The 21,608-nt window shown below is 46.1% G+C and overlaps 1 protein-coding gene across 6 annotated transcripts in view; it reads right to left on the reverse strand.

Annotated features, from left to right (window-relative positions):
* LOC137377646 (claudin-14-like) overlaps nt 1-19,702 on the reverse strand; it is a 32,212-nt gene extending 12,510 nt beyond the window's left edge. For 3 of the 6 annotated variants that reach the window (XM_068047525.1, XM_068047519.1, XM_068047524.1), the window contains exon 1: nt 19,572-19,687. The gene's annotated coding sequence lies outside the window, so the exon portion shown is untranslated. Of the gene's footprint in view, nt 1-6,142; nt 6,224-7,572; nt 7,728-19,571 lie in introns of all 6 variants that reach the window. The other 3 variants (XM_068047521.1, XM_068047520.1, XM_068047523.1) reach the window with 3 other exon arrangements.
* Nucleotides 19,703-21,608: the final 1,906 nt, after the last annotated feature.

Raw genomic sequence — 21,608 nt, forward strand, 5'->3', positions numbered from 1 at the left:
AGCAGATGTATTTATTTATTTATTTAATTTAGAGATACAGCACTGAAACAGGCCCTTCGGCCCACCGAGTCTGTGCCGACCATCAACCACCCATTTATACTAATCCCACACTAATTCCATATTCCTACCACATCTGCACCTGTCCCTATATTTCCCTACCACCTACCTATACTAGGGGCAATTTTATAATGGCCAATTTACCTATCAACCTGCAAGTCTTTGGCATGTGGGAGGAAACTGGAGCACCCGGCGGAAACCCACGCAGACACAGGGAGAACTTGCAAACTTCACACAGGCAGTACCCAGAACCCGGGTCGCTGGAGCTGTGAGGCTGCGGTGCTAACCACTGCGCCACTGTGCCGCCCTGAAGGACATTAGTGAACCTGATGGGTTTTTACAACAATCGACAATGGTTTCATTTGACTAGCTTTTAATTCCAGATTTATTAATTAAATTCAAATACCACCTTCTGCTGTGGTGGGATTCGAACCCATGTCTCCAGATCAATACCCGGGTCTCTGGGTTACTAGTCCAGTGATAACACCACTAGGCCACCGCCTCCCCATAGGGGTAGGTGTGGGGTAGGGGTATGTGTGGGGTAGGTACACCCACAGTGCTATTAGGAAGGGAGTTCCAGGATTTTGACCCAGCGACAGTGAAGGAAAGGCGCTATAGTTCCAAGTCAGGATGGTGTGTGGCTTGGAGGGGAACTTGCAGATTGAACAAGGTGCCTTGGTTAACAGGGAAATGCAGGTAGACCCTGAGGGAGAAGATGGAGAAAGGGCTGATTGCAACGGGGACTCTTCTCACGGGGCCCCCACCTCTCGGGCCTTGGCCTTCCTGCAGGCAGAGCTGCGCATGCTGCCTTCTGTCCTGATGACCAGGTGCAGATGGAACAGTCTCTGGCAGGATCCTGATGGGATCAAAACCCAAAGGAAGTCTGCGATGGGTATCTCATGTGTCAGAACAGGGGAATGAGTAGCCTACCTCCAGATCTGAGGCCACAGGGTTAGCACCACATAGATGTAACAGAAAGTGTGAGAGGAAGATGTCTTAGTTGCACAAAGGGATTTACTTGGTTGCTTATTACAGAGTTACTGTTTCATTAATGGTCTGTTTTGAATGAAGGAGTGAGTTTATGGTCAGTTTCATTCTGGTGAATGGAATGAGCAGCCTTGATGAGGAGGAAATGGTATGACTGTGATGGTTGACTGGGTGACTGTTGGAAGGAGCTTTGTTGAGGTGGGGTTGGAGGCGGTGGTTGCACAGGGGTCTTAATGGAAAGCTTACAATGCTGCAAGCACACTTTTCAAGTGCAGCATGCCTGGGTGAGTCTGTCTCTGGCTTATCTGGCAGCCAAGTCTGCAGCTGCAGGCACCAACGGGGCATCTGGTTCCTCCTCCTTCTCCTCCTTGGATGCCAGGAGCTCTCTACCTTCCTCTTGCACCAGCTCCAGTCCTCTCTGCAGTGCCATGTTTTGAAGGGCACAGCAGACCACACAATCCTGGAGACCCTTGCTGGGAATATTGAAGGGCACCTCCACATCTGTCGCCTCATCTTGAATAAGCCAATGGCTTGCTTTATTGTTGACATGGACTCCTGTTATATCTCTCTTGTCCCTCTGTGGCTGCATTCCTCACTCGGGTCAGCAGCTAGGTCTTGAGTGATATCCCTTTTCTCTCAAGTGCCACCCACTGTGGCTGTTTGGTGCAGAGAACACCTGTGGTACATGTGACAGATGAAGGATGAAGGAGTCACGGCAGCTCCCGGATTACCTGGCACAGACTTGCATGATGCTCTCACCAGCTACACATTAAAGGAGTGGAAGCCCTTCCCATTAACAAAGATGCCTGGCTGATCTGATGGTGTTTTCATTGCAGTCTATGGCCTCTGAACCTATGGAAATCCTGCAAGTGAAGATAAGCCGACAGCCCTCTCAGTTTGACAGGTCTCGTCTGTGTTAAAATGTCTAGTGTTGGAGGTCTTTGTAAAGAAGTCATTGGTAATCTGGGTGATGCAGTTGTGGGCTACAGATTGTGAAATCCTGCAGATGCCACCAGCAGATCCTTGGAAGGAACCAGACCAGAGGACTTTAACAGCCGGGGCAATGCATGGCCACCTGCTCTTCTTGGGCAGAGATCTGCTTCCAAAAGGCTTCAGATGTTGGCGGCTACCAGTCGCACTGACTGAGCTTTCTGAGGCACTGTTGTTCGGAGAGGTCAGGGAAGTTGACCCTTGGTCTACAGATGCTGTGCTGGGGGATATCGCCCCCTTCAAGGTGTAGTTCTGTGTCTATCCCCTCTGTCCCATGCAGCTGCATGTGGCTGTGGAGAAGGCAGCTGCTGCTGCTGCTGGAGTTGCTGGTCCTGTTGCTGTGGCTGCTGGGCTGGAGCAAGCTGGAGCTCCTCTTTAGAGGTCCAAGCTACTGCAGAATAGGTAGCCCCCATATTGCAGGATGTCTCGCAGGCAAGAAGTTGGGATTGGACTCAGTAGTCTCCAAGGCACTCGGAAATCACTGGACAAAGTTGCTGTTCCCAAAGAAATCAGTGAATTCAGGCTGAAAGAACTGCCCTTGTCAGCGCTAGTCTTTCACTGTGGCTAACCCATGCACTGGCTGGAAAAGTCAGAACGCAGGGATAAAGAGGTTCATAATTGCCTTAATTGGGTTCCACCAGCTCCAAGGGGGTTTCCTGCTGGCCTCAGAACTCACCGCGGGGGAAATCCAGAGGAGGGCTGGGATCTTTGAAAGCAACGAAAGACGTTGGGCTCTGTGGTAGGTGGGTGCGGCCGGAAGATCGTTCCTGCAGTGGCCCGCCACGAAAACCCGACACCAGGAGGGCTGGGCCTGATCTTCCTGGTGGTGGCAAGGCCCCGTGGCCATGGAGACCCCCGCCGCTGGGCGACAGGACCCGGATTAAAATATTCAAATTAACAGAATGCATTTAAATAAAATTGACTCCAATCTTACCATCGGGCCGTGATCTTCTGAACGGCAACCGGCACTCACACGTCTTCACTTTCCCGTCTGGGGAAAGCAGGTACCACAGCAGTGGGGAAGGGGGGACCTGGACATTTTTAGTGCGGGGTGGTGGAGACGGGGTCAAAGTTACATCATTAGTGCAGGAGCTGATGGGAAGAGGTGACCTGTGCACTTTGTTCTGTTTGGGGGGGGAAGGTCAAGTGTGGAAGGTAAATGTTTTGGTGGGGGTATGCGGGGGAGAGGGCAAATAATGAATTTTATTGTTATTGGGGGGGGGTGGGAATGGGGTGGCAGATTTTTATCAGTACAGTAGGGGGTATAAATTAAAAAATGTAATTTATCTGGAAAGGCTTTAAAAATGGCGCCAGTGCCTGCGCACAGGCAGCTGACGCCATTGCCAGCGTTGGAGAGCCCACCCCCTCCATGTGATTGTGAAGGGCGGCCTGACCGGCGTATCGTGGCCGTATGGGAGTACGCGGACCACACATGCGGGCTACCATTTTATCGCCCTCCGCCATTCCAAGCGGCAGCTGCATAAAATCCAGCCCGAGGATGGAAAGATGTTGGGATCCCGACCCAACAATAATTTCAGGGGAGCTAACTCCCCACACACACCAAATCCCGCATCACCTTGACTGGGAAAACTCTCCTTATTGTTAGTGCACTTATAGGGGTGGATTTTATGCACCCACTGCTGCGAGTAATGGCAGGCAGAAAAAATGGCGGCCCACATGTGCAGGCTGTGCACCTCCATGCTGCCACGATCTTCCTTGCAGCCGCCCACAATAATATGCTAGCTGGGCCGCCACCCCCCCTCAATCACGTGGAGGGGGTGGGCTCTCTGACGCCAGCAATGGCATCAGCTGCCTGTGCGCAGGTGCTGGCGCCATTTTTAAAGCCTTGCCAGCTATTTTAAATTTTTGAAGTTATACCCCCCCCACTGTATTGATTTAAAATCTGCTGCTGCTTTCCCACCCCCCACTAGCAATGAAATTAATTATTTTCCCTCTCCCCCCGACCCCCAAAACACTTACACTTGACCTTACCCCCGCCCCCCGCAAACTGAACAAAGTGCCTTTCCTACCGTCTCCTACATTAGTGATGCAAATGTGACCCCGTCTCCCCGACCCACACTAAAAATCTTAAGTTCCCCCCTCGTACCAGTGTGGTGCCTGCTTTCCCCAGACGGGAAAGTGAAGGCGTGTGAGTGCCTGCTGCCGCTCAGAAGATTTCAGCCCGACAGTAAGATTGGAGAGTCAATTTTATTTAAATCTATGCATTCTGTTAATTAGAATATTTTAATCTGAGTCCAGTTACTCAACAGCGGGGCGGGGGGTGGGTGCGGGGGTGCGCCACGGGGCCTTGCTGTCGCCAGGAAGATCGGGCCCGGCCCTCCTGGAACGGGCTCCGTGACTGGCTGCTGCCAGACGATCTTCCAGCCATCCCCCGCCATGGTAAAATCCCAGCTGTAGTGTGATAGCGGCAGGGCATTATTCATTATTGCAGCAGAAATTGGATATGGACCTGTTTCTCCATATTGCCATCCTGTTTTCAGACCAATGGAATTTCTAGTTTGGGTGAGGAAGCGGCAGCTTCCTCCGCCCATTTCTTAAGCAGTGTTAATATTTAAATTAGGTGGTTGGGTGGTAATGATGGAAGAACTGGTAATGATCGAAGAACATGAATAGAATAGAAAGGGATTCCACTAAATGTGCACTGCATAGTTTCTTACCGTGCTTCAATCCAAGTCGAGAGATATAATTATTATTGGAGCCGGGACTGTTCCCCTATGCATATGCTGCAATTAGCAGCAGAATAAAATTGAGCAAAAGAGTTTAGTAAACAAGACAAGGGGACAAACAGACAGATAAATGAAACTATAATACACTCTGAATAAAATAAAATTTACCATTAAATTCATGAGGTGGAATCTTGACTGTACGTTTTTGAAGTGAATACATAACACGTCATTTGCCAACAAATGTATTCCTATATATTGTTACGACTGAGGTGGGAGGAGTGCACTGTTAATTCATTCAGTCTCACTTCTCCACAGGTCATAACATATCAATAAATTTTCCCACTTACCGAAACAGCCAATTCGATACTTTATTTGTCCCCACAATAAAGCACACCAACCAGGTTTCTTTAATAAACAATAAAATTATCCATTTATTATAAAACCAAGTTTTAACCAATGATGAAGTAAATCTATATGCGAATTGAAATATTGAAGCCCTATATTATTATCCTAGCCCTCACGCACACGCACACACATCCAAGAACCGGTTAAGCAAGAAAAAAAGGGATTTTTGTTTACGGCTGTTTCAAAGGAATAAAAGGAATAAAAAAAACTTTTACTGAAAAGATATGGAAGTCCTTTATTGGAAAGGTGTCCCAAAGTCGAATAGTTGGTGGCCACTAGGAATTTTTCCAGGCGAGGTTAATGAAGAGTCTGTTTGGGTAGGCGTTCAAAGAAATTCAATGGCAGAAGGCTTCACATAGGTCATCTATCAAGTATGCAGCAACAGAGGTGTCAGTTCTCACACACATTCGATGCAAAAGTCCTTTTTTTAAAAATGCAAGATTTCTGCAAGTATTCAGGCTGTCTTCAAAATTAAAGGAGGCAACAGTACCACTTCATACAAGCTTTTTCTTTTCCAGAGCAAGGATTCTTTAAAGATGCAGGTAACAGTTATCTGGTTTTTCTTCTGATCTCCTGGCAGGCCCATATGCTGATTCCGCCTGACTGCTTTTAGCAGTCCAAAAGCCAGTATTTATTAACAGTTAAAAGTGAAACTGCTTTTCCAAGCAGGTCTCATGCTAGTCATAAATGCTGTATTGTCACAACAAAGTATAGCTCTTAAGTCAAACCCCTTGTGGTTTCTTCGAAGTTACCTGGTTTCCAGTATTTGTTTACTGGTCAAATCCAGGAACCTCTTGTTGAGCTTGCTTTTTATTGAAAGCAACCATAAAGTTCAGCTATCTCCAGATGTTTCAATGTCCATGAAATCATTTTTCTAGTTTTTAAAAATATAGATTCAAAGTTTGAACAAAAACTATGGACTCTCGTACAATATTCAGGCTTAGCTTGTATTAAAGCAGGTAGGAGAAGAGCATGCTGTTTCAGTTAAAGACTAATTTCTGTGAAGGTTTTCTCACTTATCTGCATGTGTCCAGGGTGTCTGTGGTTTTTCAGTCAAATTACGTGGTAGAGCAGGAAAACCCCCATGGAAATTCAACCTTAATATCAGAAAATAAGATAAATAGATAGACTGTTTGCACTCTGTTCTTCATGATCGAAATGGGCTGGGTCAGTATTTTACTTAAAATAAAGTGTCAGCCATGATTCAATTGGTAGCACTCACCCCCAAGTCAAAAGATTGTGGGTTCAAGTCCCGTTCCTGGACTTGAGCATAAAAGTTAAGGCTGACACTCAGTGCAGTACTGAGGGAGTACTGTGCTGTCTTTTGGATGAGATATTAGCCAAGTCCCAGTCCATCTCTCTGACAGTATTTTGAAGAAGAGCAGAGGAATTCTTCCTGGTGTCCTTGCCAAAATTTATACCTCAATCAATATCACAAAAACAGATTGTCTGGTCGTTATCACTTTGCTGTTTGTAGGAGCTTGCTGTGTACAAATTGGCTGCCACATTTCCTACATTACAACTGTGACTACACTTCAAAAGTACTTAATTAGCTGTAAAGCACTTTGAGATATCCGGTGGTCATGAAAGGTGCTATGTAAATGCAAGACTGTCTTATGAGGAAAGGTTGGACTTATATCCGCTGGAGTTTAGAAGAGTAAGAGTTGACATGATTGAAACATATAAGATTCTGAGGGGTCTCGACAGGGTGGATGTGGAAAGGATGTTTCCCCTTGTGGGAGAATCTGAAATTGGGGATCACTGTTTAAAAATAAGGGGTTGCCCATTTAAGACAGAGATGAGAATTTTTTTTTCTCAGAGGATTGTGAGCTTTTGAAACTCTCTTTCTCGAAAGGCAGTGGAAGCAGAGTCTTTGAATATTTTTAAGGCAGAGGTAGATAGATTCTTGATAAGCAAGGGGGTGGAAGGTTATTGGGGGTAGGAGGGGGAATGTGGAGTTGAGATTACAATCAGATCAGCCATGATCTTGTTGAATGGCAGAGTAGGCTCGAGGGACCGAGTGGCCTACTGCTGCCCCTAATTCATATGTTCGTATGTTAGTTTATTTGGCCCATTGACATGCATTCATCCTATCATGTCACTGTTTGTGGAATTAATCTAAGGCTTTGGCTTTTACCACCCTATCTGGAAGACTATTCCAAAAATGTGCATGACTTTTTGCATGAAGCTGTCCTTCTTGATATCTATCCTAAATTGTCCCTTTGCTAGGTTTCTGTGCACTTAACAGAGGATTCCAGTCTGCAATTCAATGTTCTCTCGTTGTTGAAAACCTAATACAAACCCCTACAACTTTATGGATTATGTAGTTTGTTGCTCCTGGATGCTTTAGCTTACAACACGCCAAGCATAATTATGCTTCATTCTAAATATATTATCACTCGTTTATTATTTAATCTAGGACAAAAAGAGAACAAGCTTTGCTTACCTCGTACGGGCCTCGGTGAGGAAACTGCAATTTAAAACGAGTCTCTGGATGGTCCTGGGTAGCACCCAAGCAGCAACAGAGGTCGACTGCCAAGATTTTACTACCCATTAGTAACTAGTACCAAACCATAGTACTGTATTCAATACTATGTGTGCCTAAAATAATTTAAAATAAAGATTTTCTGAAACAGATTAGATGGGGAAGCACCACATTTACTGCAAACTTTAAATTGTTGCAAGTTTTGAAAACCATGAATGTTGGCATGTAAATTTCTGATGTTGTTCAAAGTTACAAAATATTTGCCATTAATGCGTTAATTCATGATTAGTGAAAGTGATTTAAAATCCTTTCTTTATGTGTAGATCACTGATGTTTCTTATCCCTCTAAATCCTCTGTTGTGCTCTATATACTGTAATACAGAATACACTAAGCACCACCAGAAAGTTAAATATTTTAATGCAGAGTGCATTTTACCCTAATTTGTAACTCTATATTAATCAACAGTCGTTGGAGCCTGGTTTTCTTAAGTTAGCTGATGCGAAAACATGTTTCTCTCTTTAAATGGCAATGTTGAATGAAGTTTGGTACTTAAATGGTTAATTTGTTGTGGGAAAGATTGTTTTTCTTTAATCTCCGTCACATGCTCATGCAACAGTAACAAGTTTAGCTTCTTAATCGTATCAGCCAGAGCTCGCAATAGGTGTTTGTCCACTTTTGTTTATAATATTTATTGCTCCATGCCAGTGATTTTGCTGGGACCCATTCCAAGGCAAATGGACTTCATCAAAATTAGCGAAGGAAGATCTCAGAAGATACTCTTGAGTTTGACCTCATCTAATTTAACTACTCACTTGTCCTTCTACCAAAAATATGTTTGGATTGTTTTCAACATCTGTAATTTTCCCCTATGTAAGTTAACTAACATTTTTCAGTTCACTTGAATATTGTTTCTTTTGCTGAGAAGGCCTGTCCCCAACCTCTGACACTGCCCCCTTCAATCACACACTGAGAGGTGCAAGTTCCCAATAAAGCAGGACACCTCCATTTGATTTCCTTTGCTTCCCCTGCCCCATCCCCATGCAGGAAATGTTGCAGGCTCCATACAGTATGTCCTGGCCTGTGCAGGCCGCATTAGTAATCTTGCAGAATACAGAGTTCCAACACATCCTGCTTCTGTGCTGCCATATTGAATCTTAATGTTTAATGAAAGCCACGGGTATATTGGGGGGTTTTCAGGCACACTCGCTTTCTTAAAACGATTGTAACAGACTGTTGATTAAGCTCTAAAATGTTTCTATAGTGATGAGTCTTTGTTACTGGTCCACTGGAGATTCTGTTCATTGGTTGCTGCATCCAAATTATATTTTTATGCTTAAATTAGATGAAGATTTTAAAAGCTACAATGGCCAGACATTGTTTGGCATGCCACTTCTGATCCATTGTAATTTTAAATGCAATACGAAGTGTTACAATGTTTTGAGATTCTTGCTGCGTGGGGGAATTCCTGGGTGGTTTTAGCAACCAGCGCATGTACACTTACACAAAGTGTCTCCATCTGTATTTACTCACACTCAAAGACATTAAGCTTGAGAGATGGCTGGGGGAGGGTTATTTCTGGAACACACATTCCAAGAGGTAGTCAATGCTTAGGCAGATAGAGTGGTAGAAGACAAAGCTTGGAAGCAGCATTAAGTTGAACCAAGGAGTAGAAAGGAGATGTAGGGGTCCTCTGAGAGCATTGCCTTGGCAGATACATTTTTAATAATGAATACCTACTTCATAAGCAACATCATGGAAGAAATGGTTGCCTTAGGAGGAAGAGTGAAGTACCAAAAAGCTGTGTTACTTCCCAGGTGCCAGGGTAAAGTATGGAACAGACCAGGTACAGAAGTCTCTGAGAGGAGTGAGAATCAGCTGGTAGTCATGGTCCATACTGGAACCAATAACATTGGAAGTGGTAAGATTAGAGTCCTGCAAAAGTGCCAGAAGTTAGCAAGTAGATTTAAGAAGCATGGGCTCAAAGAAAATGGCCGGAATTTTATGAACCACCGCAGGAGCGGGTTGGTGGCAGGGAGGGTCGTAAAATTGCGTGGGAAGAGGGGTGCCATTACCAATGCCTTCCTGTCCCCACGGCAATTTTACCAGGGGTGGCGACAGTGTGAAATGGCCGGCCCGCCCCAGGCCAATCAAGGCCCTTAAGTGGCCAATGAATGCCACTTAAGGCCACCTCCCACCACCACTAGTATTTTACCAACAACAGACAGGCGGCTGAGGTCCCCCAAGAGGTCACTAGGTAAAATCTGGTGGCCTCCTTGCAGGCAAGGGGTGGGGGGGGGCCCCTCCTGATTGGGCACCGTGCTTCCCACAGAGGGCCACCCCCCACGGCCCAACCACCCCATTAAACAACACCACCGCCCCCCCCCCCACCAACACCTCTTGCCTGGGCAGGGCCCAGCCAATAGTCTCTGGTGAAGCCCCAGGGACATACTTTTTTTTTGGGCTGGCGTCCACAATCCTGCTGTTGGCTGGGTGCAGTCCCAGCAGTGGCCACCACTCCTGCTGATTGGCTGGCAGTTCCATTAGGCGGGACTTCCTACCTCAAATAGGTGGAAGTCCTGCCCAAGTCCAATTAAGGGCCTGGGCCACGTAAAATTGCAGCATGGCTCCCAGGCCCAGCGGAGGCGGGCTGGTCCCTGACATTTTGGCCGGTGGGTGGGGCCAAAATTCTGACCAATGTCAGGGTAGCCAGTTCTTAAACAGCCAGATTGGGGAGGTGGATGTTTGGCTAGAGATGTGGTGGAGGAGTTAAGGGTTCAGCTTTCTGTGAATTTCAGACAGTTGTGGGAGAGGAGTAAGCTGTATCAATGGACAACTGACATCAAAATGCAGCTAAGGTGAAGTTCTTTTTCAGAGATACAGCACTGAAACAGGCCCCTCGGCCCACCGAGTCTGTGCCGACCATCAGCCACCCATTTATACTAATCCTACATTAATCCCATATTCCTACCACATCCCACACTACCTACCTACACTAGGGGCAATTTATAATGGCCAATTTACCTATCAACCTGCAAGTCTTTGGCTGTGGGAGGCAACCAGAGCACCCAGCGAAAACCCACGCGGTCGTAGGGAGAACTTGCAAACTCCGCACAGGCAGTACCCAGAATTGAACCCGCGTTGCTGGAGCTGTGAGGCTGCGGTGCTGAACACTGCGCCACTGTGCTGCCTTTCTGGAGATATTAATTAGTGTTGTGAGGGATCCTTTAAAATACTTCTTTGTCAGGGTGAGGCAAAGAAAGAAGGCATAGATAGTTCCAAAGAGAAAGTAATTTCAGAAGAATAAATAATAAAGACACAGAAAGGTTAAAAAGATGACCAAGATCAAATTCCCATCCACCTGGGTTGATGCTCCATACCCCAGAAGAGCTGTAAATGGTTCCAGGAGACACTCCAACTATTTGAATTACACCAAGAAATGGACTGGAGCCAGGAATGCAGATCCAGGGCAGGCAGGATCCACATGAAGATTCACTAACTTTGTGGCAAAGAATAAGATCAAACTCTACAGTTTCTAAAATAAAAGCAAAATACTGCGGATGCTGGAAATCTGAAATAAAAACAAGAAATGCTGGAACCACTCAGCAGGTCTGGCAGCATCTGTGGAAAGAGAAGCAGAGTTAACGTTTCGGGTCAGTGAGAAGCAGAGTTAACGTTTCGGGTCAGTGACCTTTCTTCGGAACTGGAAGGGTCACTGACCTGAAACGTTAACTCTGCTTCTCTTTCCACAGATGCTGCCAGACCTGCTGAGTGGTTCCAGCATTTTTTGTTTTTATCTACAGTTTCTAATGTGGGATGAAATTACAAAACACTTGGAGAAACAGTTGTTAACCAATACCATTCAGCAATGACTGAAGAGCTGCCAGCCTGCTGATTATCTAACAGCTCTTGGAGATGGGATATCCTGCCTCAGAGGGGAAGAAGCCACGAATGCAGACAATTAATTGCCTGAGCTACGCAAAATAGCACCGCCTCATCATGAAAGTCCAGCCATGGGTGTAGTGCTGATAAGACTGGCCAGTTTGATTTAGGACACAATTGTAGTCCTAATTGCTGATTACCATAATTTGCACTTGCCTGGAGGTGCTCACAGTCAAGTGCGGATTAGACAGAATTTTGATGGAGCAGTATATGTGGGCTCCACACACCCACTTCCACTGAAGGTGTGGAGTGCTTTGGCTTGCACACAGTGACACATTGCAGGGTGGCTCAGGGACCAAGGGAGAGGATGTGGCACTGGAAATCCTGGTGGAGGAGGTCCAGAAGAGAAGAGTTGTCCTGTACCCACAGGGGAGAAGGACACCACCTCACCTTCTTTAACTTCCTGTCCCTGTATCCTGCAGCAACTGATGCTGCTCTACCTGCCCTCCTCCCATTCCTTGTCCAGGCCAAGGGGGACCCCTAGCAAGATGCCCATGACCAAGCATTCCCTTTATCCTGGTGACTCCTATAAAGTGTCCAGTAAGATGGAGTAGCACAGCACTTACCTCTTTCAGGTGAAGTCTTCAGAGAATTTCTGGAACAAATGTTGCTACAGTGTTGGTGAAATCTTGACAAAGTATCCCAGAAAGTCTCTCAATATGTTTCAGAGGTCCTTTTCATAGTTCCAACAGCAATGATGGTGAGTAACCCTTTAAGTGATAAGTATCCTCTTAAGTGGTGAGTGATCCCTAAGTGGTTCAAGAGTTCACCTACCTTGGTTCAACTATCACCAGTAACCTGTCTCTCGATGCAGAAATCAACAAGCGCATGGGAAAGGCTTCCACTGCTATGCCCAGACTGGCCAAGAGAGTGTGGGAAAATGGCGCACTGACACGGAACACAAAAGTCCAAGTGTATCAAGCCAGTGTCCTCAGTACCTTCTTCTACGGCAGCGAGGCCTGGACAATGTATCTCAGCCAAGAGCAACGTCTCAATTCATTCCATCTTCGCTGCCTCTGGAGAATCCTTGGCATCAGGTGGCAGGACCGTATCTCCAACACAGAAGTCCTCGAGGCGGCCAACATGCCCAGCATATACATCCTACTGATCCAGCGGCATTTGAGATGGCTTGGCCATGTGAGCCGCATGGAAGATGGAGGATCCCCAAGGACACATTGTACAGCGAGCTCGTCACTGGTATCAGACCCACCGGCCGTCCATGTCTTCGCTTTAAAGATGTCTGCAAACGCGACATGAAGTCCTGTGACATTGATCACAAGTCGTGGGAGTCAGTTGCCAGCGATCGCCAGAGCTGGCGGGCAGCCATAAAGGCGTAGCTATAGTGTGGCGGGTCGAAGAGACTTAGCAGTTGGCAGGAAAAAAGACAGAAGCGCAAGGGGAGAGCCAACTGTGTAACAGCCCTGACAACCAATTTTATCTGCAGCAACTGTGGAAGAGTCTGTCACTCTAGAATTGGCCTTTATAGCCACTCCAGGTGCTGTTTCACAAACCACCTCCAAGTGCTTACCTATTGTCACTCGAGACAAGGAGGCCGACGAAGAAGAAAAAGAAGAAATCCCTTTAAGTAGCACTGGGTTGCTGTTAGGAAAGGGCAGTGGTTGAAGCGACAGCCACAAAAATGCCGTGCAGCCTCTTTAATGAGCGCTAGTAAACATTTTAAATGACGATCGGCTGTACATGAAGCCTCTGGATGACCATTCCTGGCACAGGCCTCAACTCCTTTACCAAGATGATGTTTTGCCCTAAATGTGGGCCAAACAGGTGTTCCAGATTAAGACTCCATCTTGGCCACCTTCTTACCTCTTTAGCACCTAAAGTGTTCTGTAAAGATCACCACCAAAGTGTCCCAAAATGCTTTAAAGCATGAAGGCAATAAATAAATAAGAGAACAGGATGCTAAGTCATTGTGGAAAATCTCGGAAAGTTGTTCAAAATCTTGGTCATCAAGATAGAATAAGAAGGCTTTTAAATGCGGAAAGAGAAGTAAAGAGACTTAGGGGGTTTAGAGAGGGAATTCCAGAAAGTACAGCCAAGGCAGTTCAAGGGAAGGAAGATGAATAGATGGTCAGTCAAAGAATCAAAGGGTATATGAGAGATTTAAGGCTGGGTTGCAAGGTTATGGAGGTATCTGAATGCATTGGAGATGGAGCAAATTTGTGTCATTGAGCATGATGCTGAAAGGCAAGTGCAATTTTGGGCTGAATATAGTCATGCCAGCGAGGCTTCAGGCACCGGGCCAAAAAGGCAATGGAAAACCCGCCTCAGCCTTTCAGAGTCCCCCACCTCCGCGCCCCCCCCCCCACCCCGATGTGATTCAATGCGCTCAGGCACTTAAGTAACCTTGTGCCGGGATCCCCGTCCCTTTAAGGAAGGGGATCCCACCTCCAAGAGCTGCCAGCCAATCAGAGGGCTGGCAGCTCAGTAGTATTGGCAGCGTCACCAGAGGCGGGGGCCACTGTCATTACTGCAGGACGCCTGGGAGCAGGCCCAGTGCTGCAGACTCGCAGAGGGGGTTAACTGAGTTACGGTCACCGGGGCCAGTCCGGCAGGGCCTGGCGATTGGGGGGAGGAGGTGAGCATTGAGGGCAGAGGGGGTGTTGCCACAGTGGTGGCCTTTGCCATCAGGAGCCTTCCATGGGCCACAGATTGCCATGGAAGAGGCCCCCCCACTCCCAAGCCTGCAGAGAGGGCGCCTTGTTTTACTGGGTGACCTCCCTGCGTGGTGGATGGCTCCCCCATCGCTGGATTAATTCCAATTAGTAGCCACTTAAAGACCTCAATTGCCCTCTGCATAGGAAGCTCTGCAGCACTGGGCCTGCTCCCAGGCCTCCTGCAGTACTGACAGTGGCCCCCGCCATCTTCAGCCCACAACTTCATCGCGATGTGACAGGAAGGTGACAGGCACCCCGCCCTCCCCCCTACCTCTTGTCACAATTCTGTAGGTCCCCCACCTCCTAGCCCGATTCGGGGAGTGGGGGGCATTAAATTCCACCCTTTGTGTGGGACAAGATAGTGGCAGTTGAGTTTGGACCAATTGGACTTTAACGAGGATGCATGAAGGGAGGCTAACAAGCGAGATGTTGTAGATATCAATTCTAAAAGCAGCAGAGGCATGAATTAGAGTTTTGCCAATGGTGATGATGTGCTAAAGGCAGAGGAAGATAATGTTGTGGAGTTGAAAGTAAGTGCTTTTGGTAATATAAAGGACCTGGCGTTTGAAGCTCAGCTCTGAGTTAAAAAAGCAACCAAGGTTTCACTCAGCCTGCTATAGTCTGAGCAAGTGGCCACAGTGGGAGAAGATTTAATGAGGGAGATCAAAAAATGAAGGCTTTGGCGCAGTGGTTAGCACCGCAGCCTCACAGCTCCAGCGACCCGGGTTCAATTCCGGGTACTGCCTGTGTGGAGTTTGCAAGTTCTCCCTGTGTCTGCGTGGGTTTTCTCCAAGTGCTCCGGTTTCCTCCCACATGCCAAAGACTTGCAGGTTGATAGGTAAATTGGCCATTAGCAATTGCCCCTAGTACAGGTAGGTGGTAGGGAAATATAGGGACAGGTGGGGATGTGGTAGGAATATGGAATTAGTGTAGGATTAGTGTAAATGGGTGGTTGATGGTCGGCACAGACTTGGTCGGCCGAAGGGCCTGTTTCAGTGTTGTATCTCTAAACTAAACTAAACCTCGTTTCAGTGGTAACACTCACACCTCTAAATCAGAGGGTTGTGGGTTCAAATCCCACTCCAAAGACTTGGGTACAAAATCAAAGTTGACACATCTGTTTGTACAGTCTTTTGGATGAGATGTTAAACCAAGTTCCCATCTACCCTCTCAGGTGAAAGATCCAACAGCATTATTCATGGAAGAACAAGGGAGTTCACCCAGTGTCCTGGCCAAGATTTAACCACCAACCAACACCTAAAACAAATTATGTGGTCTTTTATTTCATTGTTGTTTGTGGGAGCTGGCTGTATGTCAATTGGCTGCTACTTTTCCTATGTTATAATAGTGACTACACTTCAAAAGTACATCATTGGTTATAAAGCATTTTGGGATGTTCTGAGGACGTGACAAATGCTACATAAATGCAAACAGGCTAACTTTCTTTTTTTCTGGTGTTGAGTTGCAATAAAGTTTGATACATCCATAGCGTAAGGTCAGTTTGACAGAGGAAATTGTGGGATTGAGAGAAGTGGTGAGGAGATGGAGCTGGCTGCTGTCAGCACAATATAAATGCTGACTTCATGCTTTTGGAAGATGCTCCTGAGGAGTAGCACACAGATAAGGTAGAGGGCCAGGGCCCGGTCTTCTGGAGATACTGGAGGTGAATGTCCAGGTGCTTGAAGAGAGACACTGCTGGAGGTACACTGACTGTGCTGGGATAAAAAGGAGTGGGCCTATGTAAGGGCAGCTTCACAGAGTTGGAATACAGAGGACAGGCTATGGAAGAGAACAGCATGATTGACCATATCATACTGCAATGGAAAGTTTGAAGAGGTCCAAGGGATTTGAAGAGGTGGTTCAACATGTCGGGAAGGAGCCCTGGGTTGTCCCTGCCCTCCAGAATAATCCTGGGGTAATATGAGGATTTGACTGAGAAATGGCAGTGTTTAACATGGTTGAGCCAGAACTGTCGATGAATGAATAAAATCAGTTGTGCTCCAGATGCAATCAGATTTGCAGCCCTCAAAATTAGGGGAGCCAAAATGGGTACTGTAATATAGGGAAGGGCAGGGGTGGGAGATCGTAAATGGTTTGATGGAAACAACATGGGGAGTTTTAGCCCCCAAAGACAGGTGGGTTGGGGACGGGTGGGAAGGTAAAATGTTTTAAATTCTCAAACCTGATCACAACCTGCTCACTTTCAGTTCCACTGGAGGCAGCAACCAACCTGTTCTCAGAAGGCAGGCTGGTCACTAAAATCTTTCAAGGAGGTTGCATGCCTCTATTTTAACAATATTTTTATTTTTAACTCATGGAGGTGGAGATTCCTGGGCCACGGGAATTCCAGCAAGTAAAAGGAGGCGAGAAGGGCTATTTGGTAAGTACCTTTATTGCACTGCTTGTGGTCCAGGAGGAGCAGCAGTCTTTCTTCAGGCCCAGCATGAGTCCCAATGACTGGGAGTGTTTATATGAAACTAAATAGCATTGTGAGATAAAGGGATTGTGGGGGATAGGATTTAGTTGTAGATTGAGCACAAGGTGTTGCTCCTTGCTGAAGCTAAGAGAGAAGGTTGCATTGAGGAGTTGGACATGCCATTTGGGCGAGCAGTACATGATGATTTTAAGCAAGAGACAAGCAGGATGCTAAAGAGTTAGCTTGGAGGCTGAGTTGCGACTTGCAATAAGAGCTATGTCACTGCCACCGTCCTGTTATGTTGGATGGCACAAGAGATGAAATGTAAGAAATAAGAGCAGTATTAGGCCCTCTAGCCTGCTCTGTGTAGCCAAGTTGCCAGACTTCCATGGGGGTCATTAGGGGTGTGGAGAAGCCAGCACCTTAAGGCCATAGGAATATTGCAGGACTACTCATGCTGAAAAGACATCTACATATACAGTAGTGCTGTGTTGAGATAAGTATCCATCAGTGTTTCTTATCATAAAAGATCCCATTCTGCGATTCAAAGAAGGGCAGGGGAGTTCTCCTGGTTTTCTGTCTAACCTTTATTCCCGAAGCAATGCTGCACAAAAAAAGACTATTTATCTCATTTACTGTATGTGAGATCTTTCTGTGTGCAAATTGGCGGCCACATTTGCCGACATAACAGCGATGACTACACTTGAAAAGTAAGTAATTGGCGGTGAAATGCTTTGGGATGTCCTGAGAATATGAAAGTTGTTATATAAATTCTCTTTGTTTCTTTCTTTCTCTTTCATGTTGAAAGGCACACATACACACCGGTTGTCGAAACCAGAATTAAACTGTTGACTTTACATTCACTGAAATTGTGTCCAAAGTTAATTAGAAAGCCAAGTTCTAAAAGGAAATGGACTTTTTATTGTAGTTAGTAAACAGATATTATATTCTGGGTCCACAGTACACATAATTTGTACTAAAGCTACAGTCTTCTTCGTATGTTGTAAAAACTCCTTTGTATAGCTTGGGACTCAATCTTAAAAATCTTTTTTTCAACTTAGTTGACACAGCAGTGGAGATTATTCAAACAACCACAGTTTTCCTAGACTAAGGGTGAAAAAATCAGCCAGGGATTCACTCTTGTTTATTATCACTGACCCTGATGTCTGTGACCATCAGATGAATGCACGATTGGAACTGACTATAATGCTAAAATAGCTTACTGAGGGCAGTAGGAAATTGAAGAGATAAGGGAAGGGAATGCAGAGATTAAAAGATAAGAACAATGATTTTTAATTTAACCCATTGGGAGGCAGGATGTCAATGTAGGTCAGCGAGGACATGGGTGTAGGGCAAGCAAACGTAGTGTTGAACAGGATATGTGCTGCAGTTTTGGGCAATTTATTGAGCGAGAAGGATAAGAGGCTGGCATTGGAGTTGTTGAGTTTGGAAATAACAAAGGCCAATATAAGAATTTCAGTAGCAGAGGAGCTCAGGTAAGAGCAATGCTGGACAAGGCAGTGTTGCAAAGGTGAAAGTAAGTGGTGTTGATGGGGAATAGGATGTGAATTTTATAGCTCAGCTCATGGTGAACAGGACACCAAGCATACAAATCGTCTTGTTCAGCCTAAGAGTGTGGCCAGGGAAGGAGATGAAATCAGTGGAAAGGATCAAATCTCGGTCCCTGGGCAATTCTAGAGAGAATGGTGTGGGAGACAAGAGAAGGGATTGCTGGAAATGCTCTGGCATTTAGGTAGGAATGGAATCATGCAAGTTCAATCCAATGGAGCAGGATGATGCAGGAGAGACAGTGGTCAATGGTTTTGAATTGGAAAGATCGAGAAGGACAAAGAGTAATAATGCAGCATAGTCACAGGCAATGTCACTGTGACATTGGCTTGGGCTGTTTATATGCTGTGGTAAGGGTAGATTCCAGACTGGGTGGATTTAAATAGGGAGTTCAGTAACAGAGTGTTTACATGCAATAGAGTTTATTTGATTCTTCATCCCAATAGCAGTCATAAAGCCTCCTCCCTATCCCAGCAGGAATGGTGCAAGCGAGAGCTGGATTAACATGGTAGGGGAAGTTCGTGCCACATTCTAAATGTGTTCCAGAAACCATCACCATCTTAATTTACTTGAAATCAGATGCAGGAAGGCTGCCCACCCATGAGGGTGCGCATGTTATTTTAACTGCGCACTAATTTTCAGAAGGAAATTGATTGGGTACTTGAAGGAAATAAACTTGCAGGGCTATGGAGATCGAGCGGCAGAGTGAGACTGACTGGATTGCTCTGCGGAGAGCCAGCATGGACTCAATGGGCCGAATGGCCTCCTTCTGTGCCGTAAATGATTCTATGACTCTAACTAAGGCCCGCACAGTCTCAATCTTCCAGCGTAAGCTGGTGGCAGGTGTCATATATCTAGGCATTTTGTTTACATTTTAAAGGTTCCTTGTGAGCTCGATGCACTAGGAGCGCTTCTCTGATTGCTCACTTTACCGATTTCCCCCTTTCCTTACTTACCTTGCTGGGGACCATTTCCATTAGCAACCTGACCCCGCATGAACCTCCACTCTCACCCTTAACATTACCCCCACTGGCTTCAGGCAGAAGTCAGTGTCGGAACATTCAAATGAGGCCTGAGATTTAAAATCTCCCGCACCTCATGCTCCGGTAAACTGATGTTTGCTGCCTGCTTCAGCTTCTGATTCCCAGCCCCAGTTAAAATCAAAGCTTTAGTCTTAGTTTTACAGACGGACTAATAGGTTATTATCAGACTACAGACTGGCATACAGATATCAATTCAATTTAATGGTAAACGTTTCAATTCTTTCCTAGTTTGTACATAATGAACCTTTCTAAAGCTTAATCAGTTTAATTTAAATCAGTTCATCATTCTTTCAGTGAATTTTTCCAGGATTAATTCCTACCTTTTTCAATACCCCTCCAGTCCTTTCAACTCCCAAGGTTGCCGCTATTCTATACTCTACCACTTACATACTAGCTGTGTTCAACAGGGCGTCCCCTCACACTGTTCTTTGCTGTCACTCCCTGTCCCACGCTCACTTGGCGCTGTTATATTAGTTTCCGCCCCAGTGCTCATCTGGTACTTATTAATCAACCTCTATGGTGCTCCTCTGACACCTTGTTGCCACTAGCTACCTCTCTTTGATTTCAAAAACATACTGGTAACTATTAATCCCTTCTTAATTTAAATTGCAAATGTTTGAATATTTGCAATTTTGTTAACTTTGATAAAGACACACTGCTTTTTTTACACTAGGAAGCTTGCTTGATCGCTGCCCCTGCCATGGGACTCAATATCCCCCACCTCCATCATTGGCTCACTGTGGCTGTAGTTTACAGTATCCACCGTATGCACTGTAGCAACTTATCAAGATTACTTAGACAACATCTCGTTCACCTCGGACATGTGCTATCAGAAAGGAGAAAAAGAGTAGTGTTTCGGGAACACCATCACTTCCAAGCTCCCCTCCTTGTCACATACCATCCTGACTTCAACATGTACCACACCCTGCTTCATCATCATTAGCTCCATATCTTAGAATTCCCTACCCGAGACCATTGTGAACCATAAGCTGCCAGACATCAGCCAATTCGATTCACTCCGCATGATATCAAGAAATGACTGAAGGCACTGGATACTGCAAAGGCTATGGGCCCTGACAATATTCCGGCAATAGTACTGAAGACCTGTGTTCCAGAACTTTCCGCGCCCCTAACCAAGCAGTTCCGGTACCGCTACAACACTGGCATCTATCCGGCAATGTGGAAAATTGCCCAGGTCCTGTACCCAAAAAGCAGGACAAGTCCAACCCGGCCAATTACCGCCCCATCAGTCTACTCTCAATCATCAGTAAAGTGATGGAGGGTGTCGTCAACAGTGCCATCAAGCGGCATTTGCTTAGCAATAACCTGCTCAGTGATGCTCAGTTTGGGTTCCGCCAGGGCCACTCAGCTCCTGGCCTTATTACAGCATTGGTTCAAACATGGACAAAAGAGCTGAATTCAAGAGGTGAGATGAGAGTGACTGCCCTTGACATCAAGGCAGCATTTGACCAAGTATGGCATCAAGGAGCCCTAGCAAAATTGAAGTCAATGGGAATCAGGGGGAAAATTCTTCATTGGTTGGAGTTATACCTAGCACAAAGGAAGATGGTTGTGGTTGTTGGAGGTCAATCATCTAAGCTCCAGGACATCACTGCAGGAGTTCCTCAAGGTAGTGTCCTAGGCCCAACCATCTCCAACTGCTTCATCAATGACCTTCCTTCCATCATAAGGTCAGAAGTGGGGATATTCACTGATGATTGCATAATGTTCAGCACCATTTGTGGTGCTCAGATACTGAAGCAGTCCGTGCAGAAATGCAGCAAGACCTGGACAATATCAAGGCTTGGGCTGATAAGTGGCAAGTAACATTCGTGCCACACAAGTGCCAGTCAATGACCATCTCCAACAAAAGAAAATCTGCTCATCTCCCCTTGTCATTCAATGGCATTACCATCACTGAATCCCCCATTATCAACATCCTAGGGACTACCATTGACCAGAAACTGAACTGGAGTAGCCATATAAATACCATGCCTACAAGAGCAGGTCAGAGGCTAGGAATCCTGTGGCGACTAACTCACCTCCTGACTCCCCAAAGCCTGTCCAACATCTACAAGGCATAAGTCAGGAGTGTGATGGAATACTCTTCACTTGCCTGGATGGGTGCAGCTCCAACAACACTCAAGAAGCTCGACACCATCCAGGCCAAAGCAGCCCGATTGATTGGCATCCCGTCCACAAACATTCACTCCCTCCACCACCGAAGCACTGTGGCAGTAGTGTTTACCATCTACAAGATGCACTGCAGAAATACACCAAGGCTCCTTAATCAGCACCTTCCACATTCGCAACCTCTACCAACTAGAAGCACAAGGCCAGCAAATGCATGGGAACAC

Source organism: Heterodontus francisci, chromosome 15, assembly GCF_036365525.1.
Source record: "Heterodontus francisci isolate sHetFra1 chromosome 15, sHetFra1.hap1, whole genome shotgun sequence".
NCBI lineage: Eukaryota > Metazoa > Chordata > Chondrichthyes > Heterodontiformes > Heterodontidae > Heterodontus > Heterodontus francisci.